This window comes from Delphinus delphis, chromosome X (genome assembly GCF_949987515.2).
Source record: "Delphinus delphis chromosome X, mDelDel1.2, whole genome shotgun sequence".
Classification (NCBI taxonomy): domain Eukaryota; kingdom Metazoa; phylum Chordata; class Mammalia; order Artiodactyla; family Delphinidae; genus Delphinus; species Delphinus delphis.
In genome coordinates, this window is record NC_082704.1 from 92,508,864 (window position 1) to 92,531,783 (window position 22,920).

Here is a 22,920-nt window from a genome sequence, read left to right on the forward strand (position 1 = left end):
ACCACTGCGCCACCAGGGAAGCCCCTCCTTTTTTTTTTTAAAGTTGCTGCTTACATGGATGGACCTAGAGATTATCATACTAAGTGAAGTCAGAAAGAGAAAGACAAATATCGTAGGAGATCACTTATATGTGGAATCTAAAAAAATGATACAACTGAACTTATTTACAAAACAGAAACAGACTCACAGACTTCAAAAACAAACTTCTGGTTACCGGGGGGGAAGGGTGGGGAGAGGGATAAATTAGGAGTTGGGGATTAACATACACACACTACTATATATAAAGTAGATACCCAACAAGGGCCTACTGTCTAGCACAGGGAACTCTACTCAATACTCTGTAATAACCTATATGGAAAAAGAATATGAAAAAGAACAGATATATGTATATGTATAACTGAATCACTTTGCTGTACCCCTGAAACTAACACAACATTGTAAGTCAACTATACTCCAATATAAAATTAAAATTAAAAAAATAATAATGGTAAGAAACGACCAAAAAGAATTGCCTCTTGACCCACAGTGGATGCCTTCGACCTGTAGAAAGGAAGGTCAGCCAGTATCTGAGACTCCCTGGCCTCCGAGTTGCCCCAGGGCCCGGGAAAGAGGTCAGCCACACTAACCGTCCTGCTGTGGCCAAGAGCCCCTGCCGCGCCGCGCGGTTCCTGCTAAGTCAGAACGCGTTCTCCCAACAGTCTGGCTGCTCGGCAGGCCCAGGCGGCAGCGCGCAGCCACTGGCTGTGTGACGCTGGGCTGTGGGCCTTTGAACCAAGCACGCTTCGCTTCACTCTGAGTTGTCTGCTTGGAAACAGAGAACATCTTGGCCCTGGCGGTGAGCGATCTAAGCCCTGGTGGCAGGGGAGTTGAGATTCTCGGGATGAACGGCTGAAGGCTGCTAAGAATCTCCAGCCACAGGCCCGACCACAGGCCAGTGAAGGCCCCACGTGGCGGCTTCCGTGGTCCTTCAGGCGTGGGAGGAGGGAGCTGACTGGGCAGCCGGTGCTCGTGGGGTCCCTCAGTTGGAAGTGTGTAGACGCAGAAGTAAAGAGTAAGGTTAAGTAACATTTTTAAAAAAATCCAAGAAGCCCATCCTGCCCCCAAGGAATGCGTAATCCCAGGAGGAAGGACGTCAGCCACAAGGGACTTAGAGCGCGTCACAGGTTAAAGCGAGGACAACCAAACAGAAGGGGCCGGCGGCGAGGCACCTCACATGCGTCTGTGAGGCTGCTAGTGTCAGAGAGCACCCACACCGGCTTCCTGAAGCCACATCAGGTGGGTCTCGTGGCCTAGCAGCTGGCGGCCTGATGGGGAGCCCGGGATACACGGTCCGTCCTCTACACCCCAGTTCCCACATCTGCAAAGCCAGGGATTCGGGTCACTGTTTCATAAAGGTTTTGAAAGGTCAGGTCTCAGAACTTCCGGACTTTGGTGCGTGCGCCCCCGGAAAAATGGACACGGGCACCAAGGCCACCATTTTTGCACTATTTCAAGGGGTTGCCCGGCCCCAAGCTGACCGTCCAAGGATCTCAAGCAAAGGTTCTGAGGTTTCGGCTTCGGGGAGGAAGTGTTCTTGGAGGTCTGGAGACGACTGGGAAGAGTTCAGGGATAAAGTGGGATGGAAGGAGGTGCAGAAATGAAATTTCTACTCCTTTATCCAACAAATGTGGTGAGTGGCAGCTGTGGGCAGGCACCGTGGGTGCAGACACAGAGGAAACACAGGGGTCCTGGGTCTTGTGGGACCGCCTTTCTAGCTGGAGAGACGAGCCCCTTCGGCTCCAGCCACACAGGCCGTCGTCGTTCACTTGCTCAAATAGTTCAGGGGCAGTCGTACTTCAGGACCTGCGCACTTACCCTTCAGCTGCCTGGAGCTCTTTTTCCCCGTATCCCCAGACAGCGGGTCCCCTCTCAGCTCAGAAGCCATGCCCGGGATGAGGCCTCCCTGGTCATCCCCGCCCTTCGCAGCCACGCTGCCCTGTTTCATCTTTGCAGCTCATATCATCATCCGAAGTTATCTTCTCTATTTGCTTTGTGTTTATGGTCCGTCTCCCTTAGCACGGGACCCTGTCAATCTTGTTCTCCACGGTGCCCTGGCGCCCAGGACAGTGCCTGGTATACAGTAAACACCCGTCAGAGATGGCGATGAACCAAATGAACTAATTATAGACTTAAAGATAGATTGCTGCGAACTGGTGAGGCCTGCGGTGTAAGGCTAAGGACCAGGTGGTTTGAGAGGGTGAAGCTGGGGGACTAACCTGGCTCGGGGGAATGTGTCTTAGAGGCAATGCTGTTTAGATAGAGCTCCAAATGACTAGGAAAGTGGGGTGGAGGGAAGACGGATCCGGGCAGTCTCCTGGGATGGCCCGGATGTGGGAAGGGGCTGGAAACAGAAGCTGAGAGCAAAGGTCTGAAGGGTAGGGCCTGGTGAGCTGACTGAGGGTTTTCACCTTCATCTCAGTAGTGAGAGCTGTAGGGGTACCATTGCTCTGGCTCCAGGGCGCTGTGCCCCCTATTACCTCTCTGATCCATCCTCCTGCTTTACACTCTGGCCACACTGGAATCCTGCTTGTTCCTTACACGCCGCAGGCACCCTCCCGCCACAGGTCCTTTGCACTGGCTATGCCTCTGCCTGCAACTCTCTTCCTCCAGAAATCCTCTGGGCTCCCTCACCTCCTTCGAGTCTTTGCTCACCTCTCACCTTCTCAAAGAGGGTTCCCCTGACCACCCCTGAATCCTGAACCCTTCTCCTGACCCCCTGCCCTCCTGCTGGCCCTTACCTGCTCCCCCCTGTCTTTCCTTGGTGTGTATCTGTCTACTGTCCGAGGCAATTTTTTTTAAGACCCGTTACCTTTATTGTTTATCATCCATCTCTCTCCTGCTGGAATACAAGCACCTCAAGGACAGGCATCCATTTTGCTCCCCAGGATGTGCTGAGTGTCTGGAAGGGCACCTGGTACCCAGTAGCAGTCGAGATTTGCAGGTATGGTCGTTGCTGTTGGCTGCTGTGCTGGAAATGGACGGCAGAGGGGCAGGAGCGGATGAAGGGGGCCAGTTAGGAGGTCATTGCCAGGTCTCAGACAAGAGATTGTGCTAGGCGGGCGCTGGATGCAGAGGGAATGGATGACTCCTAGAGCTGCCAAGGGGACAGAAAACAGGATTTGGTGATGGGTCAGGCTGGAGGAGTGGGGTGGTCAGAGAGCTCAGAGGTGACTCCCCGGTCCCTGGACTGCTTTCTGGCCATAACTGGGTGTCATGACCAGGTGGTGTGTGGGAACCAGGGAGAAGAAGCAGGGTTAGAGGAAAGAAGGGAGAGAGGGGTTCCCGGAGGGGAACATTCACGGGCACCAGTGGGGGAAAGGCTCACCTGTCTGGGTCCGCGGAGGCGAGGAAGATGGCAGGAAAGGCCGGATCAGGGGGCCTGGCCAACCGCTAACGCTGTGTACTTGCTGCTCTTGCGCTGGTATCCTGGGCCGTGGGCAGGGTGCTGTGAAACCTCCCCCTGAGCATGGCCCATCCACCTGGTGCACTGCTCTCAACGACTTGCTTCTATCATGGAGCAGAAAGTTCGCTTCCGTTCCCGTGATTTTAAACCGTGCTTCCTGGCTGTCTCTAGAAAAACCTCACTGCCCTGCCTCCCCACCCCGACTCCACCCAGAGTGTCCCCCGCTCTCCTGCAGCCGGCTCTCCTGCCCAAGAGCTCGCGTGCAATTATAAGCCGCCTCCTTCCCCAGTTCGTTTGCGTATTTTTTTATTTATTGTATTTTTTTTCTTTTTGGCCACGTCCCCGCGGCTTGCGGGGATCATATTAGTTCCCCGACCAGGGATCGAAGCCGCGCCCTCGGTAGTGAAAGCACTGAGTTCTGAGCACTGGCCAGCCAGGGAATTCCCTATTATATTTTTTATTTTGTTAACGTTCTATTGAAGTGCAGCACACAGACAGAAAATTATCTAAATCCTAAATGTATAGCTTGGAGAATCGTTACAAGCTGGGCACACCCGCGTAGCCAGCACCCAGGTCACGACGCAGCGTATTCCCAGGCCCCCCACCCCGAACTCCCTGTTGTGCCCCCCCCCGGGGGGCATGCCCCTCTCCGTTGTCCCCCTTCCTCCAAGGTCACCCCTAGGCTGACTTTTGACACTTTAGATTGGCTTTGACCACTTTAAAACCTGAGGTGAATTGAGAGTGTGCTTTTGAGGCGGCCTGCATTTTAAAATCAGTCTCCCTGGCGGCCTTGAGGCCGGTGGTGTTAGGTGCTGGAATTGATAAACAAATGAAAAATGGGGTTAGGAGGGAGTGAAGGCAGTTGAGACTGCATCTGGAGAGTCGGGCCGAGTTCTAAGAGGATCTTGAACTGTAGGAGGAGGAAGGAAAGCAGCTCACACCTGAGGGAGGGAGAGACCCCTGCCTCTCAGCAGGACATTCTCCATGCTACCCTGATCCCAGAAGTGTCTCTTTAGCTAAAGATTAGAAAGGGTTCTTGCCTTAGGGGAAGAGACCATTCAAGTTCCATTGTTCCAGTGTCCGGGAAGATTTTTCTCTGTGTGTGTGTGTGTGTGTGTGTGTGTGTGTGTGTTTATGAGAGAGAGAGAGAGAGAGAGAGAGATGGAGAGAGGTATTCCTGGGAACCCATTTCTCTAATAGTAATTCCTAGGGGGCCTCATGCTAGATGGGCAGTACTGGCTTCCACCTGCGTGATGGTGATGATGGTGGCGGGGAGGCCTCAGAGATGGGCAGAGACATTTGAGGATTTTAGAATCCAAAGTCCAGAGAGGGTGAGTGACTTGCCCAAGGTCACACACCGAGGGAATCAGCATTAGAAATGGGATCTCTGTGCCCTCCCCGGTCCTTTCATTACTGTGTACCACCCCCTTGCTTTTCAAAGAACCTAGTGTTGCCACCAAAACAGCAGAATTACCTCATTTTTCTTTTTTTATAAATGTATTTATTTTTGGCTGCGTTGGGTCTTCGTTGCTGCACGCGGGCTTCCTCTAGTTGCAGCGAGCGGGGCTACTCTTTGTTGCGGTGCGTGGGCTTCTCATTACAGTGGCTTCTCACTGCAGAGCACGGGCTCTAGGCACGTGGGCTTTAGTAGTTGCGGCACGCGGGCTCAGTAGTTGTGGCATGTGGGCTCAGTAGCTGTGGCTCGTGGGCTCTAGAGCGCAGGCTTGGTAGTTGTGCCGCACGGGCTTACTTGCTCTGCGGCATGTGGGATCTTCCCGGACCAGGGCTCGAACCCGTGTCCCCTGCATTGGCAGGCGAATTCTTAACTACTGCCCCACCATGGAAGTCCCAATTACCTCCTTTTTGAAAGGCGTTATGAATTCAGTTCTATATGTGGAACGGAGCACAGAGGTTGTGAGTGGGCATGACATTATAATTCACGTCCCACTCTATTTATCTTTGCTGGGTTTTGTGTATTTTTGGAAGCAGCCTTAAATCATTATTGGAACAAAGTAGGGAGAAAAATAATAATATATAATTACAAATGAGGACTAGACCGTATGAATCCTATTAATTGCCTTCCCTGCCATCCTTAGTTTGGGTATTTTCAGAATAATTAAAAGATTAGGCTTTCATTGGTGGAGGTGGTGGGTTAGCACTGAACCCTAAACAGTGGCATCACCTACTCCAGGGATGGCCCCGTGCCACCTGCTGCCTGGGACGCTTTCTGAGTAACACCAAGGGCTGTGCTCCAATCTCCAAGTATTTACTCTCTGCTGAGGAGAAACTCTGGCAAAGGCTGTGAAATAAACCCCAAAGCCAGGGAGAAGCCGAAGAAAGGAAATAGTCAGTGGCGCATTAATCATTGTCGGCGGAGCTAGAGCAGAGGACAGAGGCTGGTTTGAAGAAAGACAGAACCTGAATTATCTTGGAGATCGATCTTCCCTCCTGCACGCTCCCTGTGCCAGCAAATAGGGCAGGAAGGTCCCGGCGCAACCACTGGCATTGAACTGGTGAGGGCATCCGCCGACTGGCCAGCATGCTTTGTCAAAGAGACCAGGGCGGGGATGTGACCACACTCCGTCACGGGGGTCATCCCAGAGCTTCTGCTTACCCTGAACAGGCTGCATCTTGGAAAGCGACAGAACACGAGAGGCATCTCAGAGAGACCTTTGGGACAAATTCACTGTCGTCATGTCCTCAGAGGGCATCGTTGGCATGCCAGCATGCAGTGAAGGCCATTTCCTTTAGATCCAAAGGGAGCACCCAATTATGATGCGCCTGTGGAATTGGCAGAGTCATGACGTTGACCACAGGTGCCTGGAGAGTTGGAAAGACTGCGTGGATCAAAGTTTAGGCTCTAGGAATCAGGCAATGAGTGTCCAGGCAAGCAGGCAAGTTAATTATCCTCTAAGCCTCAGTTTCCTCATCTGTGAAATGGGGATAATAATAGTACCTTTATTATGGGATAGTGTGCCCATATGTGAAATGAGATTAGTAATGCATATAAAGTGTTTAGAACTGTGCCTGGTGGATAGTGAGCTCTTAATAAATCCTAGCTATTGTTCTCCTAAGAGCTGAAAAGGGCTAGTGGCCCTCCTCCTCCCCAAATTCAAGAACTTCAGAGGGGCTGTGTAGTGGGTTCTCCCAATATCCTCTCTTCCCTGCTTTAGCTCTCCCCATGGTAAGAGCAGAGTAATCTTTATCAAAGCCCAAAGCTGGGAAAAACGTTGCCCAGAAGTCTGAAAGGGCAAGGTGGTTTATAATCTCACCGAACGCTGAGCCATAATTTAGTACTGGTGGAGGTGCAGACACTTTCCAAACAGAGCTAGACAATCTACTTGTTCTGGGGAGGAAGTCCTTCCCTTGAACTTGGCCCTTCACTTTTTCAAAGCTTACCTGAGAGGAAGGCAACTCTTCACACAGATGATAAATTCTTAGGTTCCCATGGTGAACACAGCACATCAACCAAGACCTGCTGATCCCAGAAAGAAACAAACTCCTTTTATGATATTTACTCCAGTTGGCGAGTTGTCAAGACGACCCCAGAGGGACAGGACTGGAGAAGCTATGTAGGATCTGATCCCAGAAATAGTTTAAGGTTTGGGGGAACAGTGCATATGCGTGGGAGACAAACAATTACTCTACTGGAAAGAGCCCAGGTTTGGAGTCAGGTAGAATCCCCGTCGCCAGACTCAGTAGATTAGCTATATATTTGGGGAGGGCAATTGTGAGCTTCCGTCTCCTTAGCTGTATAATGTGAATCATAATACTTAACCCATAGGGTTATTTTTGGGGCTTTGGTGAGGTAACTTGGGAATCTACCTAATAAAGTAACTGAAAAGAGCGAAGGCCCTCAATAAACAGTAGCTATTTTTATCATGGAGGAATTATTCATCCTTAAAAAAGACTTGCTTTGCTATCAAATGCATCCTAATGCCATAGTTACTGTTCAAAGTCAAACGGCGGCATGGGATTGAGAGAAGAACTCCAATTGCCCAAGGTCACCTGTGACCAGAACCCACTCTTCTGGTTTCTAAGGGTCTGGAGAAGAAGGGTGGTCTCAGTCTTTTGCCACCAAGTAAGGACCAAGTGGTTGGCAACAGGCAAAATACTCTAAGGAGTTTTGGGCTCTGTCTTGCTCTTCTTGGCTAGGACGTCCCTCTCTCACCTCCTGGGGCCGATATTCTGTGGCACTTAGCAAGGATAGGAACGTCCAAGGCCCGCCCTCAGCGTGCACACCCAGGAACCCTGGCTCCTCTGACAAACGCCTGTATACTTGCATCCCATGCTCCCATGAGCCTCCCCAGGCGATAATGGCTCCTCTGCCCTCATGCTTTACTCTCCTAATTTCTTAGGTCTCGATCCTCACCAGAACTACAGAGCTACTCCCTGCAAGCCCGGACACCCAGCTTTTCCTGAAGCACATGCCCGTAATTACCTTACTCTTTTTTAAAAAAAAAAAAATTTATTTATTTGTGTATTTTTTTTTTTGGCCAGCTGCACCAAAAAAAGTGATTCATGTGGGATCTTAGTTCCCCGACCAGGGATCAAACCCGTGCCCCCTACATTAGAAGGGCGGAGTCTTAATCACTGGAAGGCCAGGGAAGTCCCTTGTTTTGCTCTCTTGAATTTGGTTTCTTCTCTGGCCATGATATAGAATATTGATTACAGTTAGCAAAAACGTATGAAGCATTCACTGACTCATTTACTGTTTATCAAGTATTTGGGGGGGCGGAATCCCCTGGTGGTCCAGTGTTTAGGACTCTGCACTTCTACCGCAGGGGGCACGGGTTCGATCCCTGGTCGGGGAACTAAGATTTCACGTGCCGCGTGGTGAGGCCAAAAGTAAAAAATAAATGAAGTGTATTTTGAAGCATTTATATGTGCCAGGCGTTGTGCCACCAATGTGCCACAAACAACATTATGAGAACGGTATGTTTGTACGTGTTCATTCCGGGATATTGATGCAAACTTAGTACACAGTGATGGCGCACCCTGTCCTTACAGAGCGTACAGTCTTGTTGGGGAGATGACAGCCCAGGGAGGAATGCTCAGAGCCTATTAACAACAGGGGCCATATGTGCTGGCCCTCAGAGGGTGAGGCTGACAGTGGCAAGCCATGAGGTGGCGGGGATCTGGAAGCCTTGTTAAGGAGTTTGGGTTTTGTTCCAAGTACAGTGGGAACTAGTGGGGTAGTGACATGTGACATGCTTTTTTTTTTCTCAAAAGACTTTGTAGCTGCCATGTGGAGGATGGGTTGGGGGAGGGTGAGAGTGGCAGCACAGAGAACAGTGGGACTAGTAAGCCTGTGTGCTAACCCAGGCAAGAAGATGGTGCCCTGGCCAAGGTGGATTTGGGAGAATGGGAAGAAGTAGGTTGACTGGATAGAACACTTGGAAGTAGAATCGGTTAGGCTTGCCATCAGACTGGAGGAAGGCGAGGTGGGAGGTGAAGGAGACAGGTCTAGAATGACCCCTTCCCTCCCACCCCCAAGATTATGCTTTAAGCCCTGAAGTGGCTGAGACATTTTCTGCCATAGGGAAGGGAGTTGGGACAAAGGGCAGGTCCCAAGGGACGAGCAGGTCTCTTTTTTAAGGGACAGTTTGTCCTGCTTGCCACTCTTTCCCCAGGACCTGTTGCAGGGCCTGACATGTAGTAAATACCCCAAAATATTTGTAGATTAATTGGTTTTTTTAAAAATTCAGTTTTAGGTAGGCTGTGAAGCAGGGTGACAAAGAATGTGGACTCTACGGCTGACTGAGTTTGAATCTTAGCTCCACCATTTTCCCAGTGACTTTGGGAATGTTCTGTGACCTCTCTGCCTTAGTTTCCTCATCCGTAAAATGTGGATAATAATTCTACCTGCCTCAGAGGGTAGTTGTAAGGATTAATCATTAATTTCTAGGAAGTCCTTCGAAGAGGGTTGCCAGCACTCTGCAAATGTTCACTATTGTTATCATGAAGCTGGTCATAGATGGCCAAATTGAGATGTCAGGTCTGCCGTTTGATATGGGGGTCTGGAACTGGAAAAACAAATTGAAGGGTTATCAGGTCATCAGCAAGTAGGTGGTATTTAAAGCCATGAGCCTGGATGAGATTGGGGCAGGGGGGAGAGAAGGAAGGACCCAGGCCCAAGGCAACTAGTATAGCATAGAGAAGAGTCCAGAAAGAGACTGAAAGAGACTCAGAGGTAGGATGCAAACCATGTGTGTGTGGTATCTGGGAAGCCAAGAGCAGTTCAAGTGGGGAGTGGTCAGGGGTGTTGAGTGCTTCCAAGGCCAAGGAAGGCTTGACCCCCACCCCCTGCATCCCCGCCCTCCAGCAACAAGGAAGTGGCAGGTGATCTTGAGCCCTTTCTGCAGAACAGCTAGGGAGGGTGGAGGTTGAAGAGTGTGGGTTGAAGAGTGTGATAAATGAGGCATCTATACAGTGAAATTCCACAGGCCTTGGCACAGCCAGAGCCCATCTCCAAGTGCTGCTATAGAAAATGATCTGTAAGATGAAGCAATAAGTTTTATAGGTGAGGTAGGGAACACCTTGTGCAGTGTGTTCCCATTTCTGAAAATAAAGAAAGGGGTGGTGAGGGTGTTGAAGATGTTTAATCTTCCCCAGCAGTGTTGAAGATGTTTAATGTACCGACAGATATGTGTCTGTATCCCCTAAACGGTGAGGTACTCAGATTGTAACGTACTATACACACCCATTCTGCACGTTATGGTTTTCCCCTAACAATAGACCTTGGGGGTCGTTCCCTATCAATAGTGCAGAGCAAATTTTTATTTTTTAAAGAGGTACAGAATGTTCCCTTGTATGCATGAACCATCAATGTCATTGCTGGACATTTAGGTTGTTTCTAATATGATGCTGTTACAAACAAAGCTGTAATTTATCCCAATATCTTCGAATAACTTCAAAACGAGCTGAGTTTTAGAGGGCACACAAGGTAAGGAAATGGAAATACTAATGGACGTAGACACCTCTTTTGAGAACTACAGCTGTGCAGGGGAACGGATAAATAGGGAGCCGGGGAAGGAGATGTGGGGCTAAAGAAGGGCATTCTAAAGATGGAAGACGCTTCAAGGGAATGAATACAACAGAGTAATTCAATAAAGAGTGCACGGGGGTGGGGGAGGGAGGCAGTCAGGAAGAGCCTCTGCCAGTGATATTTTAGCAGGTGTAGGAGGATGACTTAAAATGGTACGAGGCCCTGTGCTGAGTGCTGTGGGAACAGAAGGTTGCATGAATGGACACAGGCCTTCAGGAAGGTTCCACTCCAGCAGGGAAGCTACAATGTTTCACAAATCGGTTGTGATATTGTTAGAAAGTGGTTGATTCTGTTACTGAGGTATAAAGGTCTATAAACATCCCACTGGGTGCCTGCTGGTGGAATTTGCTCCCACTTCCGGTGATTCCCTGGGTTTTTGATAAACCATTAGCTGGAGGAGAGGAGAATGATATTTTGCCTGGAATGTGTGGATTTTCCTATAGGGATTAAATGACATGCACGCCCTGGAAGGCTGAAAGAAAAGGAAAGGAAAGGAAAGAAAGGAAGGAAGGAAGGAAGGAAGGAAGGAAGGAAGGAAGGAAGGAAAGGAGGAAGAAAGGAAGAAAGGAAATAAATAAAAATCCCAAGAAGAATTTATATTCCTGATGGCTTTGCTGATGGTCGTGTAAATTGTATATTTAATCAAAGACACTCGAATGTCTCTCTCTTTTTTTTTAACTATTGAAGAGCCATTTAAATGTCAACATAAGTGATTCCCTCCCAAATAGTGCTGTTTATACATTACTTCCCCTAATAGACCATAATGATTCATAAGGAGGCATTTCGCGCCTCTAAATTGTAGGCCTATTGAAATATAAATTAAGATGATAAATAATTTGACCTTACCTGAGAGTACTAAGTATTTACATATGTCAAATACGAAATTACCCTGAATATCAGGGTCCCTAAAAAGGCAGCCTTCCTCTCCTGGCTGAATTCAATAAATGAAACGGGTTTAAATATCTCCTTTAGAGTGTGGAGAAAAGAGAGGGGCAGACACAAAAGAACGGGCCGGGAACCCGGCCGTCCCCGCCCTCCAGACTTCGCCTTGGCCTGGGGGCCCGGGCCCCCTCCCCGGGAGTGCAAGGCGGGTGCCGGCCGCCCCCGCGTGCCCCGCGCGCCCTCTTCGCCCCCTCCTCCCGCGACGCCGCTGGAGTTTCTAAACATGGAGTTTCTACAAGAACTTTGCCAGGCCGAGCTCGCCGCCCTCCCGGATCCCCGCAGCGGGATTCACCGAGTCGGCGGCGCCGCGCGGCCTCCCCGCCCCCACGCCTCCGGGGAGCCGCTGACCTGGCGGCCTCCAGCTCCGCAAAGCCGCTCCGCCAGGTTCATAACCCGAGAAGGTGCGGAACCTCCCGGGCCCTGCGCCCCCGCCCGACCCTGCCAGGGCCCCGGAGGGTGGCAGCTGGGCGCCCTCGGCGGGACCCAAGCCCAACCTGCCCGCCGGGCCTGTTTGTTGGCGGCCGCCTGAGCTTGGGGCCCGGGGCTCGGCGAGCTCTCCGCTCCCCGGACCGGGGCCGAGCCGCGGGGGTCGCCGAGGCGGTGGAGGGGCGCAGACCACGGAGGGCCCGGGCTGGGTGCATTGACCGCTCGCGCCGGGTTTTTGTTTTGTTTTGAAGCCGGGCGTGGGGGAGGGGCAGCACCTTGTCAATGAGAAATTTCCTGTTCGCAAGACTCTGCTTGCAGAGTTTCTGTCCTGCCCTTGAACTGACAAGTGGATCTCCGCAGCGCGAGCCCCCGAGAGTTCATCCAGCCGCGCCGGGCGCGCGCAGGGGTGGGGGCGGGGGCACCCGCGCCGCGGCGCCGAGCCCCCGGGAGCCCGGCGGAGCGGGGCCGACGCCTGCCCTCCCGGTTCCCGGGCGCACCCGTGAGCGCCCAGCCGAGCGGTGACTAATCTGCGGCTCTGGGCCTCTTGGCGCGCAGCCCGGGCTCGCCTCCCTCCCCCTCGTTCCATCCCCCTCCCCGCCGGCCTCCCGGCCCCGCCGCGCCGAGCTCCGCGGAGAGAATCGCGCGGGCCGCCGCCGCCGTCGCGTTCCCGGGAGTGTGGGAAGCGGGTCGAGGCAGGCGGCTCCCGAGCCGTCCCTCCGGTCGCTCTTCTTCGACCCAGGCCCAAGTGTGCGTGTGTGTTTCCTTCCCCGTAAGCACTTTGATCAGCGTTTCCTCAGCGCCGCGGAGGAGCCAGGGCGAACTGGAGCTTTTAACCCCCTGCGTGCCGCCCCACGGTGGGCTCCGTGGGGAGGGTGCCGCTGGGAGACTAGTCGACACGGGGGCGATCGGTTTGGTTTGGCAAGCCAGTGTCTGGAGGAGCCCGACCGGATCCGAAGAGCTTGCCCAAGCGCGGCAGGCTCTCCTGGGGAGAGCAGGCCGCGAGGCCCGGGGCGGCTCGTTAATGTTCTAGCCTGCCCGGGGGCCGCACAGTAACCCGACCTGACTGGCGAGGCGAGGTGCGGGCTTGAAAGGCCCGGCAGGCGGAGGCTTCTGGAGGGGACCTGGAGGCCCCGGGGGGACCCACTTTCACGCACCCTGTCTGCTGGCGCGTGGACGGCTCCCAACCCGGGGTGGGGGCCTCGCTCTCGCCCCGCTGACTCGGTTCTGGCCGCCGCTCCCTCCCCTGGCCAGGCCTCGCCGGGGAGTTAATGATTGATTTACTGGCTCCGCGCGGCCGGCGCCCTCCCAGCTATTTGTCCAAGCTGAGGAGTTGCTGGCGAGCAGCGCAAAGGCCGGGAGCGCGGGGGTCGCCCGGGAAGGGAAGCCGCGCTGCTGACGGGAACGAGCGACCACTTGATTAGCCCCCACCGAGCGGCTCTAGCCGTGTCCGGGGCGAACCTGCTGGAGGCCCGGGCCGGGCGAAGGGAACATTGGGAAGCGCCACACGTAAACGGGTTGGCAGCTGGTGATTAGGCCGCCCAGTTTTATGAGTCATAATGGGTCGCCCGCCTGGCCCTCAGCCTGCTCGCTGTGGACTCGGCGCGCCGGGGTCCAGGCGGTGGACCGTTCCGGGCCGTGCAGAGGGGGATGCTCTGTGGGGGCTGGGCCGCCGAAGGCGTTGCGCAGGATTTCCTCTCATTCCTCGCAGAAGGCAACACAAACACCCTAAATCAAACCGCTCCGACAACCGAGGGCTCCACACAGACACATCAATAAGAATTTCGCCTCCCGCGTTCGAACGCACTGAAACACTTGTCCTATTTTTATGCAAATGACACCACACAAATAGATCTCGCAGGCCCGGGAGTGGGGCGAGAGGAGGAGGGGCGCTGCCGCCCCAGCCTGGGGGCTGTGAAGGGAGGAGGGAGTCCCAAGCCCGCACCCCGGGACCCGCGCCGACTCGGGCACAGCGGGGCTGGTACTGGCCAGGCGGCCCGCCCCGCGCGCAGTGGCTCCCTGCCAGCGCCGCCAAGTCGGCCGCGTCCCCAGGCTGCCTGCAGAGGCGGATTAGGGAAGGAGCGAAGCGAGCCTGTGACTAATCGCGGGGCCTCGGACCGGAGCACCAAGGCCATGTGCGACTGACAGGATCGACACTAGCAGAGGACACGGCGACGCCTCGCTTAATTGCAGGCTTAAAAAATTGCCGCCTGAGCAGCTCCGGTGCGGAGCCACGGCGTGCGCTCTGGGCTGGGGAGCGCGCCAGGGGGACCTGCGCTCTCGACCGGGGGAGGGAGGTTTGGCGTCTCCTGGATCGAGGGACCCGGCCCTCCTGTGCGTTCCCCTCTCTGCAATGTCCCCCCACCCCGCTTGCGGACCGGGCTGTAGCTGAGCCGACCGGTAGAGTAAGATCCAGCTCCCAGGCCTAGGTTCCTGACCCTTTCCCCCGTGGGGCCCACCTTCCCCCTTCTCTCCATAGATCCTATAAAAGAGGCTATACAGTTGGAGGTGAGAGATTCCAACAAACCCTTAATATAAAAACCACACACGCGAACCACTTTCTTCTCTTCCCTCCCCTTCCTTCTCCATCGGCTGATACAAAGCCCCGAATGACCAAAGGGAGGGAGAGGCAAGTCAAGACTTCAAGGAGCGAGGTCACCGAGTGCCAAAAACTCGGGGCCCACGGACACGCACCCTAGGCTCTTCACCCCTGGTCACAGTCCCTCTAGCCCAGACCTCCTTCCTGGAGCGCTGAGGCCTCTCAGGGGGAGAAGGGGGGAAGCGTTGGTAGGCCGACTGGCCTGTGTGTAAGAGGGGAGGGGGGGAAGGCGGGGTGGCGGGGAACCCAGCGAGAGAAGTTTCCACCACGCTCTGGTCGGCTGCTGCCAAAATCCCCGGGCCCCTCCCCGCCCGCACCGCCTTCCGTTGCCACCACAAGTTTGGTTTAACGAGAGCTCGGGACAAAAGCAAACGTTTTCTATAGACTCCGAAAACAAAAGGGAAAGAGACGCGCGCGGCGGCCGAGAAGCGGCTGCTAGCGTAATGGTGCCGGGCGGACAGCAGAGCATTAGAACTGCAAAAGCCTCGCGGGCGGGAGGAAGTGCGAGGCGGGAGGCGGGAGCGCAGGGAGGGCGGGCGGGCGGGGGAGGGGCGCTGCGCCATGTTTCCGTGTCACCCGCCGAGTTGCCGGCGCTGGGCTTGGCCGCCGGCTCCCGCCTGCCTCCGTAACAGCAGAAAGCGTGCGATTAGCAGCCAGACAGGCGGGGACTCCGGGCCCGCGGGGCCGCCGCACACGCCGCCCGCGGCCCGGCCCCGCGCCCCCCCGCCCGCCGGGTAATCATCCTCCTCGCTGCAGCGCTGTGTGCACTCTCATTAGAGCAGGGAGGCTTTTCTCTGCGCACTCGCTCGGCTCCCGCTGGCAAAACAACGCCTTCCCCGGCCGGGCCCTGGGCCAGGAGCTCCGGGGAGGGCGGGACGGGGGAGGGGGGGTGAGGCAGGGCAAGCGGCGCAGGTCATCTCGGCTGCCCGATCTCCTCTGGGCACACAGGAGATGGGGAGGGTCCATCGGCCCTGCCCACGCCGCGTGGCAAAGTCCGAACCCCGTACCAGTGCCGCCATGACCTACTCTTGTCCCCCGCCGGAGGCTAGAATGGGGGCCGAGGGGAGATGAGTGTGTCTGGTTTGGAGAGCGGGGGCGGACACCGGGAAGATTCCCAAAACAGGTTTTGCCCCATCTATCTTGCGAACGACCTCCTGAGGCCAGAAGCTGGATCCCAGGGGTGGCGGCCCTTCGACCCTCAGGGAGACCCGCGTCCCCGAGCTTCGGGCTTGATCGCACAGAAAGGGTGGGAGTTGGGGGCGGCCAGGGCGCGGCTGCGCCTGGCCCTGAGCTTCGGAGCCCCATTTTCTCCTCCGCGATCTCTGCACACAACAGTAGGCAGCCTCTCCCGGCACCACGCGCCCAGCTGCAGGGCCCGGGAGCAGGTGTTCCTGCCCGGCCGGAGTGGCGGCTCCGCGCCCCTCCTGTCCCAGCTGCCGGGGGAGCCGCGTTGATGGCGGTAATAGAGGAAGGTCCCGCTGGACCTCTAGAAGGGTCCTCCGGGTTTAAATGGGGATGCCCCAGGGCGAGGGCGGCCGCCTGGGACTAGGAGGGATCGAAGGTGACGCGCGACCAGCCCTCGTCTGGAACAGCCCTAGGGGCCAGCGGAGGCCGCTCGGGGCGGCGCAAGGGCTTCCGGCCCCGGTGACTGCGGCGGCGGCGGGGCGGCGGGAAGTTCCCGGGGCGGCCGCGAGGAGCACCCTCCCCTGGCTGCCGCCGCCGCGCAGCTTTCGGAACGGCGCCCTAGAAGCCTCTTGGCGTCTGGCAGCGCCGCTCTCGGCCGGCGCGGGGATGGGGGCTGCGGGGTGGTCCGGACCCAGCCCCCCGCAGGGCGGGGGAAGGGGGGCCAGAGGCCCCGCGGGAGCTGCGGCGCGCCTCCCTGCCCCCGCTCCTCGCCGCCGCCGCCGCCGCTGATATGGCGGGCACGTGAAGCGCAGCTCGGCGCCTCGGCGCCAGCCAGGGAGCGGCCTGCCCCGCCGGCTCAGCTTACCCGCGGGCCCAGGAACGCGGAACCGAGCCCGGCCGGGCCCCGCAGAGCCCGCGCCCCCGCCCCGCTCCCAGCTCGCCGCGGCCCCGCACCCCCTCCCCGCCCGCGCCTGGCCTTGGGGCCGCGCCAGACTGCTCGCCCGAGGGGAACTCAGGCTGACTAATGGGACGCGTGTGGGCCTTACGTGAGGCCCGGCTGTCAGCGGATGCCCGTTTGCTTGGCGCCTACGCCGGGGCCAGGCTTTTCGCGGAAGGGCGACAGGAGGGGTTTCCCCGCTCGGCGGTTTCGGCTCCCCGGGGACTATCCGGCCGCGGCTAGCCCCGGGCTTTAGGTCGTGCCCGGAGAGGGCAAACTCGGTTTGCGCCCAGCGCCGAGTTGCGAACCCGGGATGGGGGGGTGAAGAAGTGGGAGCTCGGGAGCTGTAAGCCGGAGGTGGGCGCAGAGGTTCATCAACTCAGCCTGGGGCGCCTGCCTTGATGTTTGCGATCTGGGGCCAGCGGCTGGGCTGGGGGGGAATTTACAGGCCGCCCTGCGGGCCTGGAGTTCAATACCGAAACCTCCCTCAACAAATACAAAGTCTTCCGGAAACCCCTTGGTGAGATTTTTGTGCGAGAAAAGAATTTTATAAGACTCCCCGAGAGTCCGGTTCGGCTGAGAGTTCTCGGGTTCCGGGGCGCATGACGCCTTTTCCATCCTTTACAGGGGCCTGTAAAAATCAGCAGAGTTTCTTATTATTTCGCATTAACAACCGCTTCGTGTTGACACAGTTATACGATCCTCCCAAATATAACTACCTGTTTAGTTTTAACACACGAGCGCGATGGTGAAACACAAACAGCGACCAGGAACTCGGAGAAGGAAAGCCCGGCTGCGAGGCTGGGGTTGGATGCAGGATGAATCCTCATCACGCATCCCTGGTTTTATTCACCCTAATTACACTAGTAATCCTGCCCCCCACGAGAAAGCCTGAAACCCTGTAGTCGAGGTGTGACTTTTCCTGGGGAGCCCCGCGGATGGGGAGGAGTTGCTGGTGTAGAGAAGGTGAGTTTTAAATGTCAGTTCCAAATGAAAATGCTTTCCTTCAGCCTTTTTCTTTTTTTGATGCAGTTTTCGAAAGGAGCATTTTTGTGAGATAAGAAGTGACCGATCAAAATCGCTGAGGGGAGGTTGTAAGCAGCCGCTTTGCCTCAGCTTAGCGTTATCTTATCTTTCACACTTGCATGGCGGAAAAAAAAATTGGCTTATCTTTATCCCCACCCCCTTCTCGCCTTAATTGCTAAAAAACACTGGTGTGTTAAACGGGGAGGAAGGAGGTCTCTGGATTGTCGGTGGAAAGGGAAGATTCAAAAATGTGGGCACCTGGGGGGAAGCCGGGGTAGTAGGGTTTATTCTTTCCCCCAGGCCTTTCTTTTTAGTACAACGTAGAAGGTCCAGTCCGGGGTGGAAGGCTCGATGGCCAGATTTAAAAAAACAAAAATCTGGGGATGGCCTTGGGTCGTGTGGCTTCCCTAGGCCTCACTTTCTCCGCGGTGCATTTACCAACCTCTTCTCCCCTTCATCCCTCGGAAGCTAGCGATGGGTCTCGGGTTGAGGCCTCTCACTCTGCCTTCATTCTTACCCCCCCCATACATGTCCCCCCTTTGGGGAGGGGGATGCAAGGCTGGGGCGCACGGCCTGCTGGAAATCATTAAAATATATGCGAGTGTCTGCAAACACACACTTTTAAATCATGGCGTTTCCCCTCCACGCTGGTATATTTAAACTCCAGAGCGAGCTGGATCTCCTCCCTCTCAGTCGTTTGTCTGTGTCACCGACAGGCCGCTAATGGCCGGGCTTCCAGGCGCTGTGCATTATGCATTAGCCTCCTCCCTCCGCCGCACACAGAAGGTTCTGTCAGGCCTCGCAAAACAAACCACCCTGCGCACCCCACCCCACCCCCCCGCGCTCGCGGCCGGGGGCTGCGCGACTGCCAACGTGCTGGAGACGCCGGGATGGGGGGAGCATCGCGGGCGAAGGCCGAGCAGATTGGACCCGGAGCGGGGAGGGAGGGAGGGGGGGAAGTGCAGCGGATTAGGCCGTTTGGAATCCCCAGCCCTGCGCTAGCCCCAAGCTTTGCTCCCTGGCTGACCTTCCCGGGGCAAGCGCCCCGCGCCACTCACCTCTGCGCCCGACTTTGTGGTGGCCTCAGAGGTACTTAGGGACAGGCCAGCGCCGCGTTTTCATCTGCTGGGCGGTACTCCCTTCCTACCCCGAGCGAGGGGCTGGCGGAGCCTTCCAGATCCCTCCAGGCCCCGGGATAGTGCCCGCGAAGGGGCTCAGGGTGGTGCGTGTCCGCAGGGGGCCCGCGGCCACCGAGGAGGGAAGCTGCAAATAAAACGGCTCGGGCGGAAGGCCGCCCTGCTGGGTCTGCGAGCGAGGAGTTGGTGTTCTCCGCCCCCTCTCCCCGCGGTTCCCACTCGCTGACCCCGACTGGGTGGAGTATGAGCTGGAGGCACCTCGCTAAATAAGCAGCCGGGGCGGGACGTGGCATCTGAGTCTATCTACAGGCGCATCCAGCCCAGCTCGGTGGCTTCGAGGGCTCTTAAGCAGGGGCCAGGTGGGGCGCAAGACGGGGCCTCCCCGAGCCGCCAGTATCTATGCTCGTTCGGCTGACATCCGTCTACCCAGCAAGCCCCTCAGTGTCGGCGGTAGTTCACCCACCGGTGCCTGGTCAGAGCCTAAAATCTAGCCCAGACCAGAAATTCGGAGAGGCAGTTGCTACCATGTTGGGCCTGCCGTCTGGACCCTCCCCCCACAAACGCCCCGTAACCGTTCAAAGACTAGACAGAAAGAGCAACTGTCTTCAACCTGGAGACCTCTAAGTCTAGCAGACTCCTACCAGGGAAGGCAGCTACCTTTAGATGTTTCCAGATAAGTGAAATCCCTGGGACAAGGATGCCTTGTGCTTGGAAGATGGGCCAGTGGGTCTTCTAAGTGCCACTTGGTAAGCCCAGAGCTCTTTTACAAAGTGACCAGGGAAGACTGTCATTGTAGGTGTTTGTTTTTAAAAATAGTTAACATGAACAGGCTAGCTCACACTATATAGAGTAAAAATGCATTCTCTGTAATCACACAAATCCCACCTATTCCGATCACCAGTGGCATAGACATGAGAACAGCCTCCGAAGAGCGCCATCGGGGCCTACAGAGCTTTATGACTTAGTTCCTGCAAGTATGTTACAAACAAACCCCGCGCACCATGTTAGGGTCCCAGGGTCCCCCAAACTCCAGGTAAGAACCGCACCGCGAGATGCATGGCCTTTCCCCTAGGCCTTGGGCGGTGACTGAAGGTGTGGAAGAGGGCCTGGCAGACCTTACACAGTCAGCCTGGCAGGAAAAGGGCGACCAGGCTCCAGGCCTGCTCCCCGGAAGTGCCAACCTGCTTGTCCAGTTGCAGAGGCTGGATAGAATCCGCAGCAAGAGAGTGCCCGAGAGCCATAGGTTATAACTGGGAGACCCTTCCCAGGGGACAAGAGGCAGGTGGGAGAGGAGCGGCCCTGCGGCTCAGTTGGAAGCACCTCGCCATTCTGTGCCTATTTCTTTATTTCTTCGCTGCCTGTGCGGCCTCCCCTCCCTTGCGCTCACTCGCTGGCTCTCTCCCGCCGCCTCCTCCTTTGCTTTCATTGAAATCCTCCCCTTGCTGAGTGCCGAGTGTAGCAGCCTGACCCCCAGGTCAGCTCCTGAGGGACTCGTGGGAGGGCAGGGGAGGAGGGAGCAGGAGTGGGCCCGCACAGGCTGCAGGCTCCACGGTGTCCCCACTCCCGGAGCCCCTTCCCAAGTGAGGACACATGGCTTCCCAAGTGAGGACTGCCATTCCTGAGCTTTCTGCTTCTCCTCCCTGGAATAATGCCAACTAACCGGGCCAATAGGTGTAAACTCCCTCCCCCTCCTCCACCTTAGAGCACCTCAGGAAAAACTCACATTTTAATCCCCAGGGAGTCATGAACCCCCTCCCCCCCCCACGTACATTCATGCCTCTTAGGACTGCCTTAATAAGATATTTTTTAAAGTCCCGCAGAGTTGCAAAATATATCCCTCGGAGATGGAAGAGAAACCTTTTAATCCCACCAAGGATACCACGGAGGCAAGACTCCTTAAAAAGTGTGTGTGTGTGTGTGTGTGTGTGTGTGTGTGCGTGCGCGCGTGTGCCCGCGCGCGCGCGCGCGCGCGCATGCTGCAAATTACGTCAAAGGCGAATTTACTGGTCTGTTTGTCTCCAGCATCAAATTTCTCCCACAGTCAGCCCTCCTCTGGCCCCTTCGCATTTACGGCACCGCCCCCCTCCCCAATTCATTTTAACTTTTAAAGTTAGACAAACAGGCCCCTTTGTCAGCAGCCCCGGGAGGCCACAGGACTCGGAGAGGCAGCAGACTCCGTGTTTTAACTTGGTTCCTGGATTTTCCAAAAGTTCTGGACGGTTACACGCAACTTTCAACTCCGGGAAAAGCCTGTGCATGGGGGGAGAGTTGGGGAGGCATGGGAAGGGGAGAGAAGGTGGCCGGGCATGGGGCCAGGGTCTCTGCGGTGGCCTAACTGAGCCAGAAGAGCCTGGCACGGCTCCGCACTCACCCAGGCCAGCTCTCCCTCTCGGCCCACAGTGGCACAGAGGTCTCCTTGCCTGGAACCGCATTCAGAGTGTTTCCCCACAAATACCCAACTTCAGCCTTCCCGGTTATTTTAGATTTGTTTTGAATAAAAGGAGTTGCTTCAAAAAGAAATGTTGCTACAACACACAACCAGAGGCCTTTTCTCCAGCTGTGTCTGTAAGTTGCATGCGTTCAGTCTAATAACTTTTAATGTCTGGCCCTAAAATGTCTTTATAAAAAATAGCTTTACAGCATAATAGTCCAGGTGTCTTTCTGCTTGTTACCGGAGATTAAAAAAATGTGTGGGTTAGCCTTCAGAGACACCCACCTCCAGAGAGACCAGGAAGAAAAAGGCGTACATTCCATTATGCAGGCACGGGTCCTGGAAGCCGTGGCGGCCCAGCAGGGCTGGGAACTGCTCACAGGGGCACTTGCCCGCCTGTCTTTTGCATCAGTTGTTTTAAGCAGCCCTGGAGCATGAAGATTTAATTCTGCCCGAAGTTTCGGGTTTCAAACGGTAGAGATGTTTCACTTCTGCTTTGAAAAGGGCTGTTTTTATAACTATGTACTGAGAACTAAAACAGAATAAATAAAATCGCACCTAACACCAGTCCTGCAGTCAGTATTAAGTCTAATTTTTTAAAGGGATCTGCTAGCTAGAGCTGATTTTGGCCTTGACCTTGACTTAGTAATCAACTTGAGATGCTCTTGATTATTTTGGCATGGAGACGCTCCAGGATATTTTAAAACTTTCCGTGTGGAATTTACAAGCCACCTCCATTTCGGATTGATGTTCTCATCGAGCCTGCACCATCTTGTCCTTAGGCAGAAAGAGACTCCCCCACGTTCAGCATCAAAAGAGCCTATCCAGCAACGGAGTGGGGTCACCTCTTGCGGCGGTGTCCGGGCCCGGTTAGGCCGGAACACCCCTCCCCCACTCCCACCCCTTCCCGCCCGCTTCACGAACTGGGGCTTCTCGGCTCGCCCTAGAGGCTCTGCGCTCTGGGGAGGCCGGAACCTCGCCTCTCCGCTTCCCCCTCTCGCCTGCCTGCCCCTGCCCTCCCCCCGCGCCCAGCGCCGCGCCGGGTGCGCTGGAGAAGCTCAATACGTGTCAATTGAATTGAACTGCTGCGGGCGCAGGCTGTACGCCGCCGCCGAGCTCCGATCAGCACGACGTTACCGAGTGGAAATTTATGGAGCGAACGGTGTAAGCCAAAAGTTGCTCCCTGCCAAGGAAAATAAAACGCGGGAGATAATCTCCCGAGGCAGGGGTGAGGGGCCAGGACAGACCCTCTAATCATCTGAGATGCAGACTGTGAAATGCCCGAGAACGGGGAGAAATTCTGGTGGATCTCCACTCCCCTACCGCCCCCACCCCCGCCTCCTTGTGCCCCACGGGCTGCCTCCTCCATCCCCCGCCTCTCCAAACAATTCCCACACAATCGAAACGTCCGGGGAACTCGGGCGCGGAGTTCGGGCGGAACGGCCACCGTTGCCCAAGGTGGTGTTTTCAGGTAGCTCTTGACACCGAAATGGGAAAGGGCTTCTCCGGGAGGAAGGGGGGACCCAGGGTGTGGATGGGCACCGACGCGCACTCGCCAGGCTCTGCTTGGTCTCGGAGGGGACGCACGACCGAGAGAGCGCAGCGCTGGTGGCGAGAGGAGGCAGCGGCGGCTGCCGCTGGGGTTTGACAGCTTTGGCTGAGCCGAGTGCTAGGCGCTTTATGGTAATTGCGGTCCTCCACTGGCCTTCTGGGTAGCGAGGGGAGTCTCGGCGCGCGGCTGGGAGAGCCGCCCCCGCCGCCCCCCATCCCCTCGGCTCAGGATCAGCGGGCCGCCCGCGCCGCCGCCGCCG

The 22,920-nt window shown here is 56.0% G+C and overlaps 1 long non-coding RNA gene across 1 annotated transcript; it reads right to left on the reverse strand.

Annotated features, from left to right (window-relative positions):
* Window positions 1-5,376: 5,376 nt before the first annotated feature.
* LOC132418411 (uncharacterized) lies at window positions 5,377-12,232 on the reverse strand. Its single transcript, XR_009517991.1, has 3 exons — window positions 12,134-12,232; window positions 6,842-6,917; window positions 5,377-6,372 (listed from the first exon to the last, which is right to left on the reverse strand). It is a non-coding gene; the product is annotated as an uncharacterized lncRNA (long non-coding RNA).
* Between the last annotated feature and the right edge of the window lie 10,688 nt (window positions 12,233-22,920).